Source organism: Lampris incognitus, chromosome 15 (assembly GCF_029633865.1).
Source record: "Lampris incognitus isolate fLamInc1 chromosome 15, fLamInc1.hap2, whole genome shotgun sequence".
Classification (NCBI taxonomy): Eukaryota; Metazoa; Chordata; class Actinopteri; order Lampriformes; family Lampridae; genus Lampris; species Lampris incognitus.
Window position 1 is genome coordinate 41,384,306 of NC_079225.1, and position 8,849 is coordinate 41,393,154.

At 47.1% G+C, this 8,849-nt stretch overlaps 1 protein-coding gene across 1 annotated transcript in view; it reads right to left on the bottom strand.

Annotated features, from left to right (window-relative positions):
- Positions 1–8,074, bottom strand: part of lrfn2b (leucine rich repeat and fibronectin type III domain containing 2b) — an 83,023-nt gene extending 74,949 nt beyond the window's left edge. Inside the window, exon 1 of the mRNA XM_056294692.1 lies at positions 8,009–8,074. The gene's annotated coding sequence lies outside the window, so the exon portion shown is untranslated. The remainder of the gene's footprint in view (positions 1–8,008) is intronic.
- Between the last annotated feature and the right edge of the window lie 775 nt (positions 8,075–8,849).

The following is an 8,849-nucleotide window of genomic DNA, read 5'->3' on the forward strand; positions in this document are numbered from 1 at the left end:
ATAGATAGATAGATAGATAGATAGATAGATAGATAGATAGATAGATAGATAGATAGATAGATAGACAGACAGACAGACAGACAGACAGACAGACAGACAGACAGACAGACAGACAGACAGATAAATAGATAGATAGATAGATAGATAGACAGATAGACAGATAGATAGATAGATAGATAGATAGACAGATAGATAGATAGAGACAGACAGACAGACATGCACGGAGGAACTGACAAAGTTAAATCAAAACCATTAAAATATCTGAAGGTTAGATTGATTTAACCAGTGTACTCATACTGTACCAACCACGCATGACCAGACTCGCTAGCCCCTGGCTGGCTAACGGCTCAGACCCTTTACTTTACTGGTTAGCGCGCTCGCCCATGGTCTGGGATCCTCGGGTTCGGTTTCCCGGCTGCAGCGGATTCCCGGCTGCCCTCTGAATTCACTCCAACATTAACATATCATAGGTACAGTAGCTTGGTGGTGGTGCGACTGTATTTCCCAGCAAAGAAAACCACCTACCTGTTCCCTCTATACCTTTGTAACGATGAGAGACTGTAGCCCATCCGTGTGTGTGTGTGTTCAGCAAAACAGTGTCTCGGATGCTTCGGTTTGATCAGACGCTCCCTTAAGTTTGAGAGCCTCTGCTCTAAACCACCGCGACAGTGCCGGCGGTCTGACAGGCTGCTCTGTGCCACTCAGCGATAACACAGACTGTCAACACAAAAGCCTTTACGGCGTCAAGCGCGTGAGGAGCTGTCCCGCCGGCTACTGCGGGGACTGCTATGAGAAGTTCATTACTTTTCAGAGAATAAGCCGCGTCTAGAACCCAATAAATCACCAGCGTCACAGAGGAGTGACAGTGGTAGACAACGCTGCGTTCACCGGCGAGGCCTTCCCCCGCCACGCTGATTCATCACACACCCGAGAACCAAGAACCCCCCCCCCCCCCTATGAAGTGTGCCACTGTTTGGCAGGCGCGCTAACACACACACGGTGCCGCGGGGGGGGGGGGGGCTACTCCCAGGAATTAAGGATAATCCCTTCTGAGAGAAAATCGCTACCGAGCGAAATGTTTAATAACCTCCTCCCGATAATTACACCGTGGTACACCTGCAAAGCTCATTAGCTCCGGGTGATCAAGATGAAAGATTTCAGACGCCTTTTTTATAAGTCAATTAAACCAGATGGCAGATAACAGATCTGACGGAAAGGTTTAATAGCGTTTGGGTGTAACGCACCTTCTCCGAACGGGGGGGGAGACCAATTTTCAAGGGGGCTCTTGTTCTCCACAGAAGAGGCGAGCGAGCTGATACGGGGATAAATATCTCCTTCACGTGCCCCGCCAAAGTTGGCTGGCTGCTGATAACATCCATAGGCGACTCCGACTTGCATGAAATCGGGTCCGACGGCGTCGATTACCTGCTTTGCTTTGGTCTCGGTGCTTTTCATTCATTCCTCTCCAGTGTCTGAGATGAGAGGCTGGTTGCGTGGATGCGATGTGACTGAAGAAAGGCCTCCGCATCAGCGTCAGCCCCGACCCCTGTTGCTAACCCCTCATTTGGTTCTTGAATGCAGCCTATGAAATATTCAGAGGCAGGTAAAAGATGCTTATTTATCTCCCCTCATGAATTATTGCTTTCTCTCGCAACACATCCCACGTTCCCCCATTGCTTATTTATGCCTCTTCTGGATACCCCCCCCCCTCAATCTTACGACATGCAGTTTTTCCACTAATGGGGAACTAATGGAAGCCGTCTTCCAGGGGTCATGTCGTAAGGCCGCGTCTGACGCCCTAAGTGCACTAATGACTCACAAGCCTCCGACTGTAACGGCTCGTGTGGCCGTGGTGCCGAGAGCAAAGCCGGAGCTGTGGAAATGGTTGTTTTTGACTCGAATCATCACTTAATAGACACCTTTATTTTCATCCTGTGCATGAATATTTCATCTGTTTTGCAGCGAGATGTGGAAGAGAGAGAGAGAGAGAGAGAGAGAGAGAGAGAGAGAGAGAGAGAGCGAGAGAGCGATATTTCAGAGGATGCCAAAACCGTCTCGCAATTTTTCTTCCCTGACAGTCATGAAAACTGCAGCTGAAATCTACTTGAACTATTAACTTTTACTTCAGTCCTTTATGTGTCACTATTCAAAATCTAAGACAGAGTCCTGCTTAAAACGATATAAATTCCAAAACACGTGATTGACAGTTAGAACATCACATGATCACTGGACAGTAGCGTACCGTGGCGTTTCAGTCAGGGCCTCCGGTAATGAACTGCACCCCCCCCACCCCACCCCACACACAAATTTCTCATATGGGTGCTGATACAGCCAACATAACCACATACAATCTACACCGTCACGCACTACATACCCTACTGGATCAACACCAACAAGACAGCTGATCTTCAACAACCACAACACACCCCACTGTGCACTACAGCAGCATCACCATCAGATCTTCCTTCATGTCACTCAGCAACCAGATTGCACACGCACACCACATGGCACAAGAACAGCTAGAAGAGGTCACCCAGTAGAGAGCAGATCTCCACCAGGCGTATCTCCCCTTCTCTGGTGCTCCGACTTGACAACAAACCACCCCGTCTCTCTGGCCACCAGGAGAAGGGGCCCTTATTAAAAGATTTCAGATGTGTTTAACCGTCGCGGTTTCCCTGATATAAAATGAATGTAGGCAAATGACTCAATCATTCTAAAGCAATAAAAAATGGTAAGAAAACACAGCTCAGCCATGGGAAATGTGTTACTGTAGCTACTGAGGTGGTTTCCAGCTGGGACTGTGATTAATCCTACTCTTGACATTGTATTTTTATGGCGGAGTTTTAACATTGGAGTCTATGGCACTTATGAGTCTAATCCCTGTCACGATGTCAGTTAAACAAACATGGCGGCAAGGTGAATAAAGTGAATTATTTTTGGTTCGTCCAGTGTTCCTCCAGTTCTTCTGTGCTGAGATCTCCAGTGAATTACTGATTTGTGAAATACGATCGACGTCTCATTTACTTCCAGCACTCATGCCAGAATACATAATGGGCGCTGTTGCTGCTCAGGCTAAATCAACTGTGCACATGCGTGCAGCGACAAAGAGCAGTGTTGGCCGAGCGAGCTAGAGAAAGAATGAAGAGAGGGAGCGCTGATAGGAAAAACAAATGTCATCCGAAGACGGTCATAACTCTGCACTAGAAAATTAGGCTGAGAGGTCCAGTAGTTTTCAAGATTAGCCGCGGACAGACACACACGTGACCAAACACATAGCGCCTGGCGGAGATAACGCACAAACAGTCGACGTAGTGTTCACCAGTCACTCGCGCAACTTTAACAAATTCAATAAAGTATAGCCACAATATTTTAAGTGCATTGCCTTCAAGTCAATAAGAAAAATGTGCACACCGATCTGGAGCTGAAATTCCACCTCATTTGAGAGACTCGTGGCAACCTTTTCTCACAAAATTCCTCCGGTAATTTAGTCCGTTTGGGAGAACGTGTAAAAAAATGTAGGAAATCCGACTAGTTTGGAAAAAAAACACAACGCAGATGGGCAACAAGATCGTCAGTGGCTGCGAATGCGCCGGCCATTGCGCTTAAGTTTGCTCACAACCCGCCAAAGGCTCAAGCTCGAAGTTGATGACAACACTGGGGGCTAGCACCGAGGGGCCTGCGGCGTTCTGTCACTACACATCAAAATTTGATTGGCTGATGATATGGTCACTCAAAGTTGGAATCAGTTTGCAGCTTCGGGCTTCAAGGAAAGACTAGCGATCCCACCAGTGCTGGTCTGAGGGGCTGTGATGCGTTCAGATGACAGGAGGTCCCTGCTCAGCCCCACGAGAGAACCAGTCATTGAATTCAGACACATTTCAGGCACACTTAGATTTAACTCTGATAAACAAATTATGATTCTGATTTTGACAGGGCTAGCACAGAAGGTGCTGATGGCCCCGACAGCCCACCGCTGTCACTAGATATACAAGAGTCCCATCTACTGTAATAGCAAATGATCAATAACATTACACAGCATATAGATAAGAGCGGGGGGGGGGGGCGAGACAGACAGCCTGGAAGAAGAAGTGGGCTCAAGACCTGTTTGTGACTCGAAATTAACATAGCGATGCTAGCGCTGTGATGTTGTGATGCTGTGATGCTAATGCGCTCCAGGGGAAATCTCCCAAAGCCTCTCCAATCAAACTTTTGCTTTATTCTTTGAGGCCGACATTACCACAAAACTACACAACATAAAAACAGATTTAGGGCAGGCGTTCCAAGGCTGGCACTGATGTTCAACAACTGTCAAAACTAGTTAGCTAACACTGTCCTCAGAGAAGAGCCCTCCACCAAGACTTTAACACTGTGGCCATCGCATTACTTTTGAGGAGACAATTCCACATTAAAAAAACGAGACGCAACCTCACAAACTCAGTCTTATGTATTTATTTATTGAATCTTTATCTCGCCGTCTTTGCAGTAGACTTGTCTCTTCTCCCAAAAGTAATCTTTTGGGAGAAGAGACAAGTCTACTACAAAGACGGCCAGATAAATTCAATTCAGGCCCAACGCAAAAGACAAACTGTTGACGAAAAAGAAAATCACTCCAAATGTATTAATATAAAGCCAATTAATCTGAGGAAAATCCTTCAAAATGAGGCTGACTTGCTTTAGATGAGCGAGTGAGATTATCAGATATCACTGGCAGATTTGGCTGCTTGCTTTGAAGGAAAATAAAACTCCCTCGGCACAGTCGCATCAGTGTCGTGAAGATCTAATTAATAAAAAGGGCAACGCTTTACAATACTGGTGCACAAATAAGCATTTACTAATACTTTAGTCAACAATGAGTTGAAGCATACAGTGCTATTTACCACATCAAGAATGAATGAAGCACCTACTTGAGCAACCAGCTGAATCATATGTGAATAACGATAAGAAAAAAACACTCGTTATAATGAAGTGATTCCCTGTTTACTGATGGTGTTAATCTATACATGAGTCAATGTATTAATTAACAGTTTAAGGGCATGGGTTGGGTAGCCTACTGTTTCCCCATTAAATTAGTTTTTCTACTATGAGTTAATGTACTAATTTCCATTTTAATGGCGTGGGTTTTATTGGACAGCCCTGTGCAGTTAGCCCTGATACACCGGGAGCTACGCACTTAAGCCCAGTTTATGCCATCACAGGAAACCACTACATTATAACTAGTGTTATGTTGGTTGCTCAGGTTGGTGCTTCATTAATTCTTGATATGGATATGTTAAGTATTTGTATGCTTTAATTCACCATTAATTTAAGTATTGTGTACTGGTATTGTGAAGTGTTGCCGTAAAAAGTTCGACAGTAACCTCAGTTGCTCGGTCACATATCTTCTAAGCTACGGTTTTCTAGTAAATATCAGTGATTAAAGTATTTTCAAAAATAATGCTTGACATATTCACATGTGTAAATAACAGCAATGCTTTTATGCAATAATATGCTCTGTTGTAAGATGCTGCAGGGTTCCTCTTACAATCACCACAGGGTTTAGCGACAGTCATTGGCAGATTTTGCATCACTTCAACACAATGTAAAATGAGTTAACAGTAGAGCAACGGAGTTGCCAAAGACTGTGCTGCTTTAAGAATCATGATGCTGTTTATCTTTAAATATTCTTTACATCGCTGTATTGCAGCGGCAGGAAAACCACAGAATAAGTTTGTGCGTCGCATCACACCTTTTAAATTATGTGAAACTGATGGTGAGAGTTGCACTGAAATGTGTGTTTGGGAAGTCAGCGTGTAAGGATGTAGTTGATTTTTCAAGACATCACAACTTCCTTTCCATTCCATCCATTATCCAAACCGCTTATCCTGCTCTAAGGGTGGCGGGGATGCCGGAGCCTATCCCAGCAGTCACTGGGCGGCAGGCGGGGAGACACCCTGGACAGGCCGCCAGACCATCACAGGGCCCACACACACACACACACACCTAGGGACAATTTAATGCGGCAGACTCACCTGACCTACATGTCTTTGGGCTGTGGGAGGAAACCGGAGCCTCCGGAGGAAACCCACACAAACACGGGGAGAACATGCAAACTCCACACAGAAGACAACCCGGGATGACCCCCAAAGTTGGACTACCCCGGGGTTCGGACCCAGGACCTTCTTGCTGTGAGGCGACGACGCTAACCACTGCACCACTGTGTCCCCCCCCACACACACACACATGCAAAATTACAACACAGTTATGGGCCAACAAATGTAAAACACACACCTGTACACACTTACACACACAACTTCACATACACTTCCTTAAATCTGATATTTCTTAAAAAACAAAAACAAAAAAACACAGAATTTATGGCGGGTGATTTCTTTAATTAAGTGTGGTACATGATGTCTGGCGGGGTGCAGGTATGGGGGAGGTAAAAGCCTCTCCCAGCTTGACTAACCTGAAATTGCCTCTTAATGACCACGACTCTAGTGGTGATAACGCTATGGTAATACGGTTTAAGTACCCGGTGGCAGATTAAATGGCCTGTTAAGCCAGGCACTTCTGCAGCGAGGACTCTGTTGCCCCCTGGTTTTTAGTTACCGCGGCCGTGTCGCCTCAAGGAGACAATTTTCAGCCGACATGTTGGGGGTCGTTGGGTCAACGTCCTCAGGAAAACGGCTCTTGCCGGTAGCTGCGATGGCCACCGCAAAATTATGAACCCCGAAATAAAAAAGCCAATCCCCTGTGATCTGCCCCTCCAGCCGCTGCCAGATTACACAATTGTGACCTGGAAAGCCGTCGTAAGACAAAGTACGTCATTCATGGCATCACGTTCAGGTTCATCACAGGTGCTAATAATACCAACCCATCCTGGGTAGTCCCAGCTTTCACTAACCCCCCCCTTTCCCCCCCCAATTGAATCCGGCCAATTACCCCACTCTTCCGAGCCATCCCGGTCGCTGCTCCACCCCCTCTGCTGATCCGGGGAGGGCTGCAGACTACCACATGCCTTCTCCGATACAAATGGACTTGCCGGCCGCTTCTTTTCACCTGAGAGCGAGGAGTTTCGCCAGGGGGACATAACGTGTGGGAGGATCACGCTATTCCCCCCAGTTCCCCCTCCGCCTCGAACAGGCGCCCCAACCGACCAGAGGAGGCGCTAGTGCAGCGTCCAGGACACATACCCACACCCGGCTTCCCACCCGCAGTCACGGCCAATTGTGTCTGTAGGGATGCCCGATCAAGTCAGAGGTAGTAACACGGGGATTCGAACCGCCGATCCCCGTGTTGACAGTCAGCAGAATAGATCACCACGCCACCCGGACGCCCTCAGCTTTCACTAACCTTCTGCAGGGAAGCTGTGACTTTCTAACTGCAACAACAAGAAAAAGAAAAGAAGAACTGCCGCCTATTCTTCAACTTCAAGGCTTGAAGGTTGTGTGATGAAAGTCAGGACTGAATAATCCCCAGTACTTGAGAGACAGTAGTATCCTGAATGTCAGCGGATCCCAAGTTCCAAGACTTTCAGGGGAAACTTTTGACAGGTGAAAAGAAAAAACAACACGTCCATACTAAGGCCTGATCAGGGTGTTTGATAGTTGAACATTGTGTTTGTACTGGAATAAACTCCGTTGTTACTCAAACTATGAATGTGAAAGAGTGTGCGGCTAAAAATAACACCTTCTGTCTTCAGCAAATGTTTCCTTAATGAACACAAGTTTATAACGAGCAGGCTTCAACAAAGCACGCCGGCTTCGTCGCCAGGGCCTCTTCAACAAGCTGAGCCATTCCCACAAATGTGGCTTTCTGCCAACATGAACTTTTTAATACAGAGCTAGGCGTAATCCATACCGGCAATGCCCGGCCCCGTTGTCTCTGAGCTCTTTAGAGCTCGCCTGTATGCTTCTGCTTTAGACGGTAGCACCTGTGAATTCCTTTGAGGCATTACCCGGTCTCTTATAATTGTACTGATGCCTTTGTGCCGGCTTGCACCGAGGCGTCTTGTAGTAATCGTACTCACTCCGATCTGGGCGAGGATTCATGAGGTGGCACCACCTAAGGTCGGGATTCCAACGTCACACCGCCGCAAAGCCCCGGGCTCTGCTCTCATCTTGACCATCCCAACGTCCTGCGATAAGGAAGAGAGAGAAAGAGCGAGATATATATATATATATATATATATAGAGAGAGAGAGAGAGAGAGAGAGAGAGTACAAGCATCAATGGATGTGTAGGCAACAGCCAGGTGGGCTGAACATTTGTTTTTTTATTGTATTCCTGGTTTCTATCTGGCCAACATAACGCTCTCATTCTCTGCTTCTAGATACTTAAAAAGTTCACGAGGACGCCGTTTGTAAATCTAGAAACACCGCTCTGGTGGGGCTGTGTGAAGGGGCGATGAGAAGCAAAGGCCTTTTAAATACCCTACACAAGTGCAAACGCAGATAAATAACCTTATTCACCTGTTTTGCTAACATACGGTACATTTTGGGGCTCTGTCAGAGTCTTAAACAGCTAATCCACAAGGGGGCATCAAAGCTACTAATTTGGTAGGAGGACGCCTTGAGCTGTTGTTGTTTTTTTGGGGGGGGGGGGTTGCCCCTTTTTCTCCCCAGTTGCACTTGGCCAATACCCCACTCTTCCGAGCCATCCCGGCCGCTGCTCCACCCCTTCTGCCGATCCGAGGAGGGCTGCAGACTACCACATACCACATGCCCCCTTACTATACATGTGGAGTCGCCAGATGCTACTTTTCACCTGACAGTGAGGAGGATCACGCTATTCCCCCGTTCCCCCTCCCGCCCGAACAGGCGCCCCGAGCAACCAGAGGAGGCGCTAGTACAGCGACCAGGACACACACCC